This window comes from Nycticebus coucang, chromosome 6 (genome assembly GCF_027406575.1).
Source record: "Nycticebus coucang isolate mNycCou1 chromosome 6, mNycCou1.pri, whole genome shotgun sequence".
NCBI lineage: Eukaryota > Metazoa > Chordata > Mammalia > Primates > Lorisidae > Nycticebus > Nycticebus coucang.
This window is the reverse complement of record NC_069785.1, coordinates 73760768-73778159: the sequence shown is the minus strand read 5'-3', so window position 1 is coordinate 73778159 and position 17392 is coordinate 73760768.

Genomic DNA, 17392 nt, shown 5'->3' with positions numbered 1-17392 from the left:
TTACCCTTGGTAGAGTGCTGTGGCGTCACAGCTCACAGCAATCTCCAACTCCTGGGCTTAAGCGATTCTCTTGCCTCAGCCTCCCATGTAGCTGGGACCACAGGCACCCACCACAATGCCCAGCTATTTTTTTGCTGTGGTGGTGGTTGTCATTGTTGTTTAGCAGGCCCAGGCTGGGTTTGAGCCTGCTAGCCTCAGTGCATGTGGCCGGCGCTGTAACCACTGTGCTACAGACACGGAGCCAAAAAAAAAAAAAAAAAATATATATATATATATATCCATTTTATACCTCACGTACCTTATTCTACATGATCGGAAGAACCTGCATGCATTTGATCCTATTAATAAAAGGTTTAAATAATACACCAAAGTGATTTTTTCCAAAGATAATTTTATATCTGAGTTCATTTGAATGTGGTAATTTTAATTTTAAGGAAAGGAATAATAAAGCATAGGAGTTGTGAACCTGAGCAATGGTTACGTAACACATGGCATTACTATTATTGTTATTGCTGCTTTGGCTTGAAATTCTAGTTGACTGTTTTATGTTCTAAGAGAACTTATGTTTTAAAGTTGAGCATATGGATCTTCTGAAGCTAAATACCACCAATAAGTATCTATTGTGCTTTGAGCTAAGAAACAGTGTCTCCTCATTCAAACCATAATGAACGTTACATGTCTATTCATCCCTAAATTTTACTGCTCTCACTCTACTTCATTTCTACATGTTAAACATTTCGACAGCCATAGCAGTACTTTTTTTTTTTACTATTCAGTTAGTTTTTTCCTCCTACCAATTGAGAATTGTTTGTTGATTCACATGATTTTATAATCATAATGTAATGTTTCTCTTCCCTATATAGTAAAATGAAATACTGGTTTTATTTTAAATAACATGTAAGGAATTTATTGTTTCTACAATATTGCTTAATATTTGCATAAATATTTTTAGTTATCTTAGTTGATTAAGGTGAATAAAGCAAAATAAGCAGAGGTTAATAGGAAAAAAAGTTACATTTGCTTCATCACTTCCCATATCATTCTTTATTTATTCAATAAGAACTCATTAAGGATACACTCGGTGCTGGACAACTGCTGTACATACTAAGGACACATTGATGAATAAGATAGAAAAAGATCTGCCCTCTTGGTGCTTACAGTTTAGTGGAGGGCCAGGTAATAAACAAGGAAATGAATGAATAATTTCAGATAGTGGTTAGTGCTTTGAAGAAAATAAAGTAGGATAAGATATTCAAGAATAATTGGGGAGGAAAGAGAGGTTTGCTGACGAACTCTTTCATTTAAAAATTTTTTTTTTAGAGATGAGTGTCTCGCTATGTTGCCTAGGCTGGTCTTGAACTCCCAGCTTCAAACAATCCTCCTGCCTCAGCCTCCCAAAGTTCTGGGATTACAGGCATGAGCCACTGTATCTAGTTTGAGGAGCTGTTTTAGGTACAGTAATCAGAATAGGCCTCTCTAAGGAGAGTGTATATGGTCAGAAGGAACAACCATGTAATGATTGGAGGCAAGAGCATTCCAGAAGATAGAATAAAGTGCTCTGGTATGTTTGAGGAACAGCAAGAAGACAAGGGTGGCTGGAGACAATGAAATAGGCAGGGAATTACAAGGTTGGAGTGGTCTGTAAGACCAGACCATGTTAAGGTTTTAGAGGCTATAATCAGGAATTTTTATTCTGTTTTAGGCTTAAATTACATTTTAAGTGTATTCTTATGGTTTAATTATCTGCCGGTATTTATTTCTTAAACTTTTTGGATATATATGAAAAATCATTGTTCATTAGGTGAGAAAAGAGAGTCATGTTGAAAGTATATACATGTAAAGTTTATTCAGTCAAAAATACTCATCTATGGTGGCGCCCATAGCTTAGTGGGTAGGGTGCCAGCCACATACACAGAAGCTGGCGGGTTCGAACCCGGCCCAGGCCTGCTAAACAACAATGATAACTGCAACAACAAAAAAATAGCCTGGCATTGTGGCAGGTGCCTGTAGTCCCAGCTACTTGGGAGGCTGAAGCAAGAGAATCACTTAAGTCCAAGAGTTTGAGGGTGCTGTGAGCTGTGACGCCATGACACTCTACCCAAGGTGACATCTTGAGACTCTGTGTCCAAAAAAAAAATTTTTTATAAAAAAAATATATTCTTCTATGGGAATTCTGGAATGCTTCAGTCTTACTGGTTTGAGGAATCAGAGGTAAGAATTCAGAGCTTTCAGAGTGAAAAGTGATGGAGTGTGTCATGGAAAGGAATAAGCCAGAAGAGAGAGGGCCCAAAATCTGTTATACGTGCCATCCAAATCTTTGACTAATCACTGAACGATCCCTGTATTGTAACCTCAGAGAGGCCAGCACAGAACAGTTGGAAGCTTAGCTGCTACCATCGCAGTGGAAATGAAGCTTAGAGTTGGACTCCAGCTGTTAGAACAAGGAGGAAAATAATTGAATTTATCACCCAAAGTATCTGGTATACAATTTAAAATTATTAGTCATGTGCAGAAATTGGACAAAAGGAACTAATAGAAACCAATACCAAGATGACCATAAGTGGGAATAAGCAGATAAGAACTTTAAAGCAGCTATTATAAATATGTTCCAAGGGGAAAATATAATAATAATGAATGAAGAGATGGGAGAAATCTCAGCAAAGGAATTGAAACAAACAAGCAAAAAGGACCAAATGGAAATTCTAAAACTGAAAACAGATAAGCCATCAAGCACGAGAAGAAACAGAAAATCTGAATCGTCCTGTATGTGTTGAAGGAATTGGATGTGCAACTATAATCCTCTCCACAAAGAAAACTCTAGGCCCAGGTGACTTCACTTATATATTCAGTTAAAAATACAAGAAAAGAACACAAGTCTTACGCAAGGTCTTCTAAGAAGACTAGGGAACACTTTCATGTGTGCAGCATTACCCTGTTACTGAAACTGTGCAAAGACTTTTTAAGGAAAGAAATTGCAAACCAATATCCCTTATGAACATAGATGTAAATCCTTAACAAACATCAAACATTTTAAAATATATTATAGAAATAAAACATCACATCCAAGTAGAGTTTAGCTCAATGGTACAGAGTTTATTTCACATTCAAAGACCAATGAATGTAATGAACCACATTAAAACAACAACATAGAAAAATCATTCCATATCCTTAGATTTTGAAAGAACATTTTATGAAAGTCATTGTTGATTCATGGTAAAACCTACCAGAAAACTAAGAATGGAAAGGAATATACTTACTCCACCTAATAGCAGCGGTGAAGTATATATCAATAATATCACAATGTTTTCTTGAAAGCTTTATCTCTAAGATCAGGAAAAAGGCAAGGATGTTGACTCTTGAATACTTCTATGCCACATTATGCTAAAGATCCTAGTAAGTACAATAATGGCAAAAAAAAAAAAAGGAAAGAAAATATATCAATGTTTAAAAGAAAAAAAATAGAGTCTCTTTTTTTATAGATGATACAATCGTGTACATAGCAACTCCTAAGAAATGTACAAAAAAGGGCGGTGCCTGTGGCTCAGTCAGTAAGGCGCCGGCCCCATATACCGAGGGTGGCAGGTTCGAACCCGGCCCTGGCCAGACTGCAACCAAAAAATAGCCGGGCGTTGTGGCGGGCGCCTGTAGTCCCAGCTACTCGGGAGGCTGAGGCAAGAGAATCGCTTAAGCCCAGGAGTTGGAGGTTGCTGTGAGCTGTGTGAGGCCACGGCACTCTACCGAGGGCCATAAATAAGACTCTGTCTCTACAAAAAAAAAAGAAATGTACAAAAAAGCTACTGGAACCAATAAGTGGGTTTAGCAAAATCAGTGTACAAAAATCAACTTTATTTCTATATGATGAACAATTTGAAATGAAATTATTTCATTTACAATGTGGAAAAAGCAAGGATTTAAAATAATGAAGAGAGAGAAAAAGCAACTAGAACTTTCATACATTCCTGGAGATAATACAGAATGTTACAACCACAGTGGAAAACAGTTTGGTAAACTTTGGTAATGGTAACACATGCATATCATTCAATCAAGCAATTCCACTCCTAAGTAGTTGTCCAAGAGAAAATCTGCCCATACAAAGACTTTACACAAATGCTCATAAGATCCAAAACCTGAAAACAACTCAATGGTCCACCAAAAAGTGAGTGGATAAGCAAATTGCTTATATACATACAATAAAATTCCCTTATAAATAAACCAGAACAAATAAACATAATTACGTGGATGAATTTTGAAAACATTATGATAAGTAAAAAAAATTAAACCTCAAATAAAAATATATCCTGCATTTCCATTTGTATAAAATTCTAGAAAAGAGAAATCTTATTTATATAGTGACAGAAAATCAGTGGTTATCTAGGACTGGGGCAGAGGAACACTCCCTGCAAAAGTGCATACGAAAATGGGGATAATGAAATGTTTTATATCCTCATGTGATCAGGATCGCACATTAATATATATGTAAATTATACCTGAATAAAGTTGATTAAAGAAAAGGTAATACATACCAATTGACAAATGACTAGTTCAAGCAATAAATTCTATACTTTTTTTAAGGTAGGCTTCACAAAATAGTTAAAATTGTAATGGCCTTTAAGGAGACATAGGATATAATATATGCTTTAAAAACAAAAGAAAGCAAAAGAACTGAAAGCAAATAAAAAGTCGATCTGTTCACAGATTCATAAAAAGCAGATGAGTGAATTAGGAGGATAGTGGCACGATTAGCTGGAAGTGAAAAAATTTTCAAGGCAGTGTTGGGAGATTGAGAGAGAAGGTTAGAATATTGCCAGAACAGGGAGATTGGTCTTTAACCTTTGGGCAGTGAATGAACTTTTGAGAGTTTTGAGCAGGAAAGTATGTTAGGCAAATGTACCTAGAGCATGGTGCAGGAAGACCTGGAGAGAATTTGTTAGTGCTGAAGTGACATGCTTTTCAACAGTCCCGGCTCGAGAAGATAAAAAATTGACCTAGAGTGAGAAAAGGAAATAAAGACAGGGGAAAACCTCAGAAGGAAGTATTGGCTGGACGTCACGATTAATTTAGACACTGGATCTGTGAACAAGGAAAGAGTGAACAGTGACTGAGCTTTTAAGCCTGGGTAACAAAAATGGCAGTGTCATTAGTGAACGCAAGAAGGAGCCACTCTGAGGAGAAAGGTGACAGCTTAAATTTTAGGAGTCGGTTGTCTGATAATGTACCCAGACCCTATCCATAATCCTCCCTTTGGACTGGATGACACGTTGTCACATACTGCTGAAACATGTCACGCTGAGCCCATCATAGCATTTATCTATCACCTGGTGTTGTAAATGACTGGGTACTGATCTCCCTCATGAAGTCTGTACATCCCGAAGGTGAAGACGACTATCTTCCGCTAGTATTCCTACGGGCCAGGCACTGTTCTAATGGCCTAAGCAGTTTCCATCTGTTCTTCACACATACTCGCTGCTTGTATTTGCTAAGTGAGTTCTGAATGTTGAACTTGCAAGAATAATGGAACAGGCAAGCAGATGTGTTTCTCAGGCAACTAGAACTGCGAGGCACAGCAATGGGGTCTGTGGAGGCGTTTACATAGAAGTGAGAGTTGAAATCATAATTAGGATCCCTAAAGGAGCACTTATAAACCTCCTGTGGCACTGAATGTCTTCATTATTTACCTGGCAAAATTGCTCCAAAATGGGAAGCAAGAAAGACCAAGAAAATGCACCCAAGCCAGCGTAATCCATTAACTGCACTAACAAGCTTCTGAATATTCAAGAGTTGGCTCTGCTCAAGACCAGCCTGAGCAAGAGTGAGACCCTCTCTTCTAAAACAAACAAACAAACATACAAATAAAAAAACAAAACTAGCCGGGTATTGTGGCACACACTTGTAGCCCCAGCTACTTGAGAGGCTGAGGCAAGAGGATTGCTCAAGCCCAAGAGTTTGAGGTTGCTGTGAGCTATCATGCCATGGCACTCTACCCAGGGTGACAAAGTGAAATTCTATCTCAAAAAAAAAAAAAAAAAAAAAAAAGAGAGAGAGAGTTGGCTCTGCAGATAATCAGTTAAAAAAAACCCTACACTGTCTGGCATTTGACACTTGCACCCTCCCTTTCTGTACAAAGAATAATGAAGCTGTGACATGAAAGTGGGAGAAAGTATTCTAGAAACTTGACAACAGCCTGGATGCTACCTTCACCCTGGCTGAACTTCATCTCTCTGGACCTAAGCCTACTCCTTTGCAAAACTGTGACTTGAGTATTTTCATCCTATTTTTGTTGAGAGGATAAATGAGTTACGCTATGTAAAACCTTAAACAGTGCCTGGCACGGTAAGTGTTCCATAACTCTTAGCTAGAGGCAGGAAAGTAAAGTGGTTAAGAGGATGGACATTGTGGCCCACTGCCTGGGCTTCCGTTCTGCTCTGCCACTTTAGTAGGCAGGTGCCCTGTTTCCTTGTCTATAAAGTGGGGATGTTATCTGTACCTCTATCACAGGCTTATCATGAAAATCAAATACGTGCTGACTATGTAGAACTGTTCCTAACACGGAGTAAACATCCCGTGAGTGTTAGTTATCATCGCCGTCAAGCCTTTACCTGTATATCTTGATTCTGAAGCCTGTCTTCAGTTACAGCGAGTCTCTTCAGTAGCCTCTCACTTTTAGGCAGTAGTTAATACACTGGATGTTTTCTACCGAATTCATGGAGACACTAGATGGGGTTGCTGAGCTAAAACATCTGAGAACTGCCCGGCAGCCACACCAGAATTTTGGAGCTGAATGGAACTTTGGGGATGATCTAGTTCATGTTTCTTATTTTGCAGATGAAGAAACTGAAGGTCGGAAAAGTTATTGATATAATCCCTGCCTGTAATTGTTTAGCAATCCAGTCTCTCCATTTCTGGCAAAGTCAATCCCACTCTTTATCAGAAATGATAAATATACTGCATTCACACATATTTCTAAATAGGAGTAAATCTGAATGTGTTTAAAGTCTCCAAGATCATTTGCTCAAACACAAATGATCATGTAAGTTTCAAGGCAGCAGGAGCAAGCTGCTGTTACACACCCTCCACTTTGCCTACAATGCCTGGCACAAACAGGTGCTCAGTTAATATTGGCTGAAATGAATGGCAGGCATCTGTCATGTTTTTAAAGTGCTAGACATTGCAAATCTTTCTCAGAACTTGTTCTCTGAAGGTTATTTCTCCTAAGAAATCATTCCCTTCCTGTATGTGTCAGTTTTTATTTCACTAGCTTCCCTGAAGAAATTAGAGCTGGAAGAATCCTCCAGTCAAAATGCCTCATTGTGTCAATAAGGAAATTAAGTAAGATGATTTGTCCACACTCACATAACTGGTTAGTGGCAGAAGTGAGTTTTGGACTTTCCCTAGCTCGTCGTCTTAAAAAAAAAAAAATTCTGACCACTTCAGGCATCTATCAGACTTCTTCCACTTGCCCTTAAAATGTTTCCTAACCTTTCCTCCAGGTCATATTCTCCAGCTTATTATCAAATTATTTATTTGATTGCTCCCCTCTGGAAGCAAGCTTACCTACCATTCACAACCTTCCTTTTCCTGATCCCAGGCCAAACAACATATGGGCCCTATCATCACAACCCAGCCATCTACCCTTTGAACCTCCTGGCTCTTAATCGCTACCCTTGAGAAGAAAAAGGAGGACCTCTTTCTCACCTGAGCCAGCACGGATTGGTCTGCAAATATTCTATGGACATTGTCTCTGCCTGGTTGGTTTCAGAGCAGAAGGATCCCAGGAATCTAGGACACCTCCAGGATCATTCCAACATGGTGTTTGCAGTTCTATTCAGAGCCTCAAAGTGTCCTATTGGGCTCTAAGATAAGATAACTCAACAGAGGATCCCCTAGCTGGACTAAATGACCTTCAGACACTGTTTTGCACCACCCAGGCAATGGAGAGTTTCTACAGACTGCATCCTTGATACCCCAGTCCTTTCCCTACAATTCCACATACTTACTGGTTTGTTTTTGTATTAATCCTACTATCTGGTAGATTGTAAAAACAGCCAAAAAAATTCTTCCACTCCCAGCAAGATGTAAAATCTATTTCTCCACTCCTTGACTTTGGGTTATGTGACTTTCTTCACCCAATAGGACTTTGGCGAAGGTGATGCACAGTGGGGCTTTAAAAGTGCTGGAGTGTTGGGCTTGTTCCTCTTGCTGTGCTGGAACCCTAGGACTAAGATGTGGGTGAGCCCAAGCTAGCCTATGAATGGTGAGAATCCATGTGGAGCAGCAGCCAGCCCCTTCCAAAGAGCTTCCCAATGGTCAGACTCATGAGGGAGGCCATCCTGGATCACCTGGCCATTTCTGGCATGCCAGCTGACCAAGAAGCATGAGTAAGCCTAGCAGATTGGCCCAGCCTGCCCAGACAGAAGCGCTCCCTAGCCAAACCATGGGACAGTGAAAAGAATTGACAACTGTGTTTGGGGCTGTCAATACATGGGGCATTTTGTTACGCAGCAAACATTCCAGGATATTCTAGAGGTGAAGACTCCCTAGGGGAAAGGCGATCACTCTTCTTCTGTTCCCTCCTCATGGTGACCCTCATTTTTCTATTCTTCTATCCTAACAGATTTATTTAGGAAGTTTGACTGCACATGGTGTTTTACTTTAAGAGACTAGGAGAGGATACTTGTTATATAAAATTGGGTCAACTGCAGGTGTAGAATTCAATTACTTCAGCTTGGCAATGTATCTGTAAAACTTGTGTTGAAGCTATAAGACAATTTGAGCCAGAGTCATTTTCTCTCACAGGTCTTAAAATCTCTTGGGAAAAGGTTTTCTTTCTCTCCAGGCACCCAGGGGTGTTGAATCCAAATCACTCTCCTCAGTGGACATGACAGCTTTCTTAGAAACTGCGCACGGTACTTCCTCCTTTTTAAAAGTTCCAATAATTTCTCCTTCTTTACAATTTTCTCACCTGTTTAGAACATGTACACTTTTGGAAACCCTAAAGCACATCACAGCTTTATCTTAGACATCACCCTGATCTTCTAAACCACAATTCTGGGTCCCCAAACTGAAGGTCTTGGCAAGTTACTTCCAAGCACTCATCCCCCAGGTTCATCTTTTAGCACCAATGTGGACTTCTTTTCACTCCTTCAAGAACCTGGGTATAAGACTGAGCATAGCTTAGAGGCAGAGCAAGATGGCGGCCGAGTAACAGCTTCCTTGCATCTGGGCACCGTGAGTCTGGGGAAATAGGACTCCAGGCATCTCTGGCTGGTGGGGTCTGCCTATCATCACCCCTGTGAGGATACAGGGAGTCAGCGAGAGACTTCTGGACCCCAAGAGGAGGACTAAAACAGTGGAAAAACGGTAAGTGGTCGCGTGTGTTCAATCCATCTAAACCAACCCGCAACTGTAAGTTCAGTAGCAGCAAGACTGCAAACCAGAAAGGCCTTACCTGTGAACTGTTTTGGTGTCTTTGCACTCAGTTGAACTGCCTTGGACATAGCCTGAGCGGGAGTGCGGAGAACTTTGGCCGGTGTCTAGGGCCCCAGTCTGAGCCGCTGAGCCAGACGGAGCTAATAGTGTTTGGCTGCGGGTCACAGGGAGCCATTGTGAGCAATCTGCCCCGGCAAGCTCTGCCGTCAGGGTCGCAGAGCTAGAATCCAGTGGGAGCTGGTAACCCAGTGACCAAGTAGCCTAAGGGTGGGGTCTGAGCCGCCTTGCAGCCCTAACCTTCAGGGGCAGAGTGAGACCAGTTTTGGCACACTGGTCCACAGGCACAAGAACTTAAAGAGCAAGAGGAAGTGAAAGGAAAATTAGGGCAAGGAAACAGATAAAAGAAATCACTCATGAGGAAGAATCAGCAGAAAACTCCAGGCAACATGAAGAACCAGTCCAGAATAACCCCACCAAGTGACCATGAGGTAGCTACTGCAGATGATTCCACCTATAAAGAAATGTTAGGAATGACAGAAAGGGAATTTAGAATACACATGATGAAAACAATGAAAGAAATGATGGAAACAATGAAGGAAACTGCTAATAAAGTGGAAAATAACCAAAAGGAAATCCAAAAACAGAATCAAATAAGAGATGAACGATATGAAGAATATAAAAAGGATATAGCAGAGCTGAAGGAACTGAAACAGTCAATCAGGGAACTTAAAGATGCAATGGAAAGTATCAGCAACAGGTTAGACCATGCAGAAGAAAGAATTTCAGAGGTAGAAGACAAAGTTCTTGAGATAACTCAGATAGTAAAAGAGGCAGAAGAGAGAGAAAGCAGAACGTTCACTGTCAGAATTATGAGACTTTACGAAGCGTTCCAACATACGAGTTATAGGAATTCCAGAAGGGGAAGAAGAATGCCCCAGAGGAATGGAAGCCATACTAGAGAATATTATAAAAGAAAATTTCCCAAATATCACCAAAGATTCTGACACACTGCTTTCAGTGGGATATCGGACCCCAGGTCTCCTCAACTCTAACTGAGTTTCTCCAAGACATATTGTGATGAACCTATCCAAAGTCGAGACAAAAGAAAAGATTCTGCAAGCTGCCAGGAGTAAGCGCCAGTTGACCTACAGGGGCAAATCCATCAGAGTTACCGCAGACTTCTCTAATGAAACTTTCCAAGCAAGAAGACAATGGTCATCTACCTTTAATCTACTTAAACAGAACAATTTCCAGCCCAGAATTCTGTACCCTGCCAAGCTAAGCTTAAAAATTGACAGAGAAATCAAATCATTTACGGATATACAAACATTGAGGAAATTCGCCACAACAAGACCAGCTCTACAGGAAATACTTCAACCTGTTCTGCACACTGACCACCACAATGGATTAGCAGCAAAGTAAGAACTCAGAAATTAAAGGACAGAACCAAACCTCCACACTGATGCAAAAGATAAAACTAAGCAATGGACTCTCACAAAATAAGACGAATAGAATACTACCACACTTATCAATTATCTCAATAAATGTTAATGGCTTGAGTTCCCCACTGAAGAGACATAGATTGGTTGACTGGATTAAAAAACACAAGCCATCCATTTGCTGTCTACAAGAAACACACCTGGCTTCAAAAGACAAATTAAAGCTCCGAGTCAAGGGTTGGAAGACAATTTTTCAGGCAAATGGAATTCAGAAGAAAAGAGGAGTTGCGATCTTATTTTCAGATTCATGTGGATTTAAAGCAACTAAAGTCAAAAAAGACAAAGATGGTCACTTTATATTGGTCAAGGGAAAAATACAACAAGAAGATGTTTCAATTCTAAATATTTATGCACCCAATTTAAATGCTCCCAGATTCTTGAAACAGACCTTACTCTGTCTGAGCACTATGATATCTGATAATACCATAATAACAGGGGACTTTAACACTCCTCTTACAGAGCTGGACAGATCCTCTAAACAGAAATTAAACAAAGATATAAGAGATTTAAATGAGACCCTAGAACAACTATGCTTGATAGACGCATATAGAACACTCCACCCGAAAGATAAAGAATATACATTCTTCTCATCACCCCATGGAACATTCTCCAAAATTGATCATATCCTGGGACACAAAACAAATATCAACAGAATCAAAAGAATTGAAATTTTACCTTGTATCTTCTCAGCCCATAAGGCACTAAAGGTGGAACTCAACTCTAACAAAAATGCTCGACCCCACACAAAGGCATGGAAATTAAACAATCTTCTGTTGAATAACAGATAGGTGCAGGAAGAAATAAAACAGGAAATCATTAACTTCCTTGAGCATAACAACAATGAAGACACAAGCTACCAAAACCTGTGGGATACTGCAAAAGCAGTTTTGAGAGGAAAATTCATCGCTTTAGATGCCTATATTCGAAAAACAGAAAGAGAGCACATCAATAATCTCACAAGAGATCTTATGGAATTGGAAAAAGAAGAACAATCTATGCCTAAACTCAGTAGAAGAAAAGAAATATCCAAAATCAAATCAGAGATCAATGAAATTGAAAACAAAAGAATCATTCAGAAAATTAATGAAACAAGGAGTTGGTTTTTTGAAAAAATAAATAAAATAGATAAACCATTGGCCAGACTAACAAGGAATAGAAAAGTAAAATCTCTAGTAACCTCAATCAGAAATGATAAAGGGGAAATAACAACTGATCCCACAGAGATACAAGAGATCATCTCTGAATACTACCAAAAACTCTATGCCCAGAAATTTGACAATGTGAAGGAAACCTTCAAGGAAGAGCTTATTCCTGTACTGCAGAAATTATTCCAAAAAATTGAGGAAGAAGGAATCTTCCCCAACACATTCTATGAAGCAAACATCAACCTGATACCAAAACCAGGAAAAGACCCAAACAAAAAGGAGAATTTCAGACCGATCTCACTCATGAATATAGATGCAAAAATTCTCAACAAAATCCTAGCCAGTAGATTACAGCTTATCATCAAAAAAGTCATTCATCATGATCAAGTAGGTTTCATCCCAGGGATGCAAGGCTGGTTTAACATACTCAAGTACACCATATTAACAGAGGCGAAAATAAAGATCACATGATCCTCTCAATAGATGCAGAAAAAGCATTTGATAAAATCCAGCATCCTTTTCTAATTAGAACACTGAAGAGTATAGGCATAGGTGGCACATTTCTAAAACTGATTGAAGCTCTCTATGACAAACCCACAGCTAATATTTTACTGAATGGGGTAAAACTGAAAGCTTTTCCTCTTAGAACTGGAACCAGACAAGGTTGTCTTCTGTCACCTTTACTATTCAACATAGTGCTGGAAGTTCTAGCCAATACAATTAGGCAAGACAAGGAAATAAAGGGAATCCAAATGGGAGCAGAGGAGGTCAAACTCTCCCTCTTTGCTGACGACATGATCTTATACTTAGAGAACCCCAAAGACTCAACCACAAGACTCCTAGAAGTCATCAAAAAATACAGTAATGTTTCAGGATATAAAATCAATGTCCAAAGTCAGTAGCCTTTGTATACAACAATAACAGTCAAGATGAGAAGCTAATTAAGGACACAACTCCCTTCACCATAGTTTCAAAGAAAATGAAATACCTAGGAATATACTTAACGAAGGAGGTGAGGGACCTCTATAAAGAAAATTATGAAATCCTCAGAAAGGAAATAGCAGAGGATATTAACAAATGGAAGAACATACCATGCTCATGGATGGGCAGAATCCACATTGTTAAAATGTCTATACTTCCCAGAGCAATCTACCTATTCAATGCCATTCCTATCAAAATACCAACATCATACTTTCAAGATTTGGAAAAAATGATTCTGCGTTTTGAATGGAACTGGAAAAAAACCCGTATAGCTAAGGCAGTTCTTTGTAACAAAAATAAAGCTGGGGGCATCAGAATACCAGACTTTAGTCTGTACTACAAAGCCATAGTGGTCAAGACAGCATGGTACTGGCACAAAAACAGAGACATAGACACTTGGAATCGAATTGAAAACCAAGAAATGAAACTAACATCTTACAACTACCTAATCTTCGATAAACCAAACAAGAACATACCTTGGGGGAAAGACTCCCTCTTCAATAAATGGTGTTGGGGGAACTGGATGTCTACATGTAAAAGACTGAAACTGGACCCACACCTTTCCCCACTCACAAAAATTGATTCAAGATGGATAAAGGACTTAAATTTAAGGCATGAAACAATAAATATCCTCCAAGAAAGCATAGGAAAAACACTGGAAGATATTGGCCTGGGGAAAGACTTCATGAAGAAGACTGCCATGGCAATTGCAACAACAACAAAAATAAACAAATGGGACTTCATTAAACTGAAAAGCTTCTGTACAGCTAAGGAGACAATAACCAAAGCAAAGAGACAACCTACACAATGGGAAAGGATATTTGCATATTTTCAATCAGACAAAAGCTTGATAACTAGGATCTATAGAGAACTCAAATTAATCCATATGATAAAAGCCAACAATCTCATAAGATGACAGACGAATGGCTAACAAACACATGAAAAAATGTTCATCATCTCTATATATTAGAGAAATGCAAATCAAAACAACCCTGAGATATCATCTAACCCCAGTGAGAGTGGCCCACATCACAAAATCTCAAAACTGCAGATGCTGGCGTGGATGTGGAAAGAAGGGAACACTTTTACACTGCTGGTGGGACTGCAAACTAGTACAACCTTTCTGGAAGGAAGTATGGAGAAACCTCAAAGCACTCAAGCTAGACCTCCCATTTGATCCTGCAATCCCATTACTGGGCATCGACCCAGAAGGAAAGAAATCCTTTGATCCTAAGGACACTTGTACTAGACTGTTTATTGCAGCTCAATTTACAATCGCCAAAATGTGGAAACAGCTTAAATGCCCACCAACCCAGGAATGGATTAACAAGCTGTGGTATATGTATACCATGGAATACTATTCAGCCATTAAAAAAAATGGAGACTTTACATCCTTCGTATTAACCTGGATGGAAGTGGAAGACATAATTCTTAGTAAAGCATCACAAGAATGGAGAAGCTTGAATCCTATGTACTCAATTTTGATATGAGGACAATTAATGACAATTAAGGTTATGGGGGGGGAAAGAAAGAGGCAAGGAGGGAGGGGGTGGGGCCTTGGTGTGTGTCACACTTTATGGGGGCAAGACATGACTGCAAGAGGGACTTTACCTAACAATTGCAATCAGTGTAACCTGGCTTATTGTACCCTCAGTGAATCCCCAACAATAAGAAAAAAAAGACTGAGCATAGCAGTATTAGTCCCTTTCCTCAAATATCTCACAGCATATCTAAAAACTATTGAAATATATTGCAACCATTTTTTAGTTAGAATTTGACTCCCATGAGGGAGAAATTGAAATGATGACCTTTAGAGAAATAAAAATTACATAACAGGCTTATTCCAAACAGTCCCATGTCAAACTGTACCACTCTTTTTTTTTTTTTGGCTGGGGCTGGGTTTGAACCCACCACCTCCGGTATATGGGGCCATCGCCCTACCCCTTTGAGCCATAGGCACCGCCCAAACCGTACCAAACAGTCCCGTCTCAAATTGCACCACTCTTTGGTACCGGCACAATTTCACATAAACCTGAAATGTCACAATAAAAGTGGTGACCAAATATACTGCATTCACTCATATTTCTAAAAATGGTAAACCACAATTGAGCTAGTGTGATATTGCAGCAGAATTTCTATGACAAAGCGTGGGCTGCTCTGCAGCAAACCCTCCCAATTCAATTTGCTGATGACTCATCCGTTCCAATCTTCATGTCCATAAATCAATGGAGAAAACCATGCCCTACATCTTCTACTCTGCATCAGACTTTGCTGTTGGAGTCCTCTTAGCTCAGTACAGAAAAACAATTTTGCATGGATGCATTCCAAATTTAAACAAACTGTCTCTGGATTTTGTATCAAAATGAAAGAAACCAAAGCAAATGTCTCAGCTTCTGAAGTTTGGATTGTCAGAAACAAGAGGGTCTGGAGGTGGGGGCTAGCAGGAAACTAGGAATCTTTCCACTAAATTATTTTTTCAGCTGTAGCTCGCTGTTTTAATTTTAATAATATTTTCCTGTTAATAAAATAAGAAATACACTCATGGTGGGAGACTCAGAAAAAAACAAACATGTACAAATAAACAAATAGAAGTCAACTGTTAAATTAAGACACAATGCTAAGGAAGAAAAACCCACTCTCTTTAGCTCAAAGCAAAAAGGGAGATCACTGGGAGTGTAACAGGGACAACGTATTACGTCTACAACTTTTCTGATCCCTTGTTTTGTAAGGATTTGCATGTGTGTGAGTGAGTGTGTGTGTGCGTGAGGGCCTACATGCATGTGCTACTTAATTACTGAGCCTATTATGTACCAACAGTAATAACTGACACAGCGGGGCAGTATCTGCCGTAGCCCCCTCCATCTGTACTCTGAGATGGCCACCAGCGCTACCTCCTTATACATATGTACCCACAGCTATCTAACCATAGTTTCTGGGCTTAACAGTCCAATTTTTGATAGAGTCCCTGATGGGCTCACCTGTGTCAGATGTCCACACCTTGCCCAATCGCCTACCGATGGGACCACTTGGTTTAAATATGGCAGCCTAAAAATCCTCTTTTGGGGGAAGATGCTTTGGAGGGGGGAAGCTATGGGTGGGACAGATTATTTTAGAAATCAGGGAATAAATGGCAGAAATTTATAGTACAAATATACCATCCAGAAATCATCACTGTTAACATTTCAGTGTGTTTCCTTAGTTGTTACTGTGTGTGCTCTTTATAGAAAAATATATGCGTTACATAAGATAGACTATATATGTAGCTCTGTGTCCTGGGTTGTTCATTTAGAAAGATATCATAAGCATCTCCTCTTATCATTAAAAACTTTTCCAAGTACTTTGTTGGTGACATAGTAATATATGGATATTATTATAATTTATAAACATTTGGATGTTCATGTGATTTCCAAATGTCTACCATTTTATATAAAGCTGCAATAGACAATTCTATACCTTAATCTATGTGCATATTTCTGACTATTTCCTTAGAGATACCTGAAAGTGGGATTTACTAGAGCAATGCCCATAGATATTTATTTGTTGCTAAATTGTTTTCTAGAAAGTTCTTACCAACATGTACTTCCATTAGCAATGATTAAGTGTGGTAATCTCATTTTTATACAAGCTTTTACCTATTTAGAAGAACAGTGCAAAGCATGAAACTGAACATTGCCACTGTATATAGTTTTTGGTGCTTCCATATATTATGTAATTGATTCCTCACCTGGGCTGATCAAGTTTAAAGCTGAGATTCTCATGATCCCCAGACCGGCAGCATCAGCAGCACCTGGGAACTTGCTAGAAATGCACATTCTCAAGCACTACCCTAGACCTACTGATTCAGAAACTCTAGGGATGGGAGTCAGCAATCTGAATTTTAACAAGCCCTCTGGATGATTCTGATGCACGCTTAAGTTTGAGAACCACCAGCTGAAAGCATTGAAGAGTCCTTTCTAAGCTCTTGCAGTGTTTTCCTGATTTTGAGTGCCCAAATACCATTTTCTGGACACTGGCCACAGGGTAATATGATACAAAAGTAATGGGTTTTAATTTAGAGGCCCTGAGTTGTAAAAACTGGATCACTCTCCACATGGTATGCATCCAAATGCATGTAATAATGACTCATTACACTGTTATATCTTACATTTCAAAGTGAAATTTTTCTATATCATTTAGCCCAACTGTGACACTGGAAGGAAATTTTAAGCTAAGTTACCACAGATGTTTCATGGTTATGCAAGAAAGTCAAACAAAACATGTTTTCCCCACTGAATGAAAACACAATATAAGTTTTCTTTAGCAGCTGTGGCTGGAGATTGCAAAATGGAATATTCTGGCCAC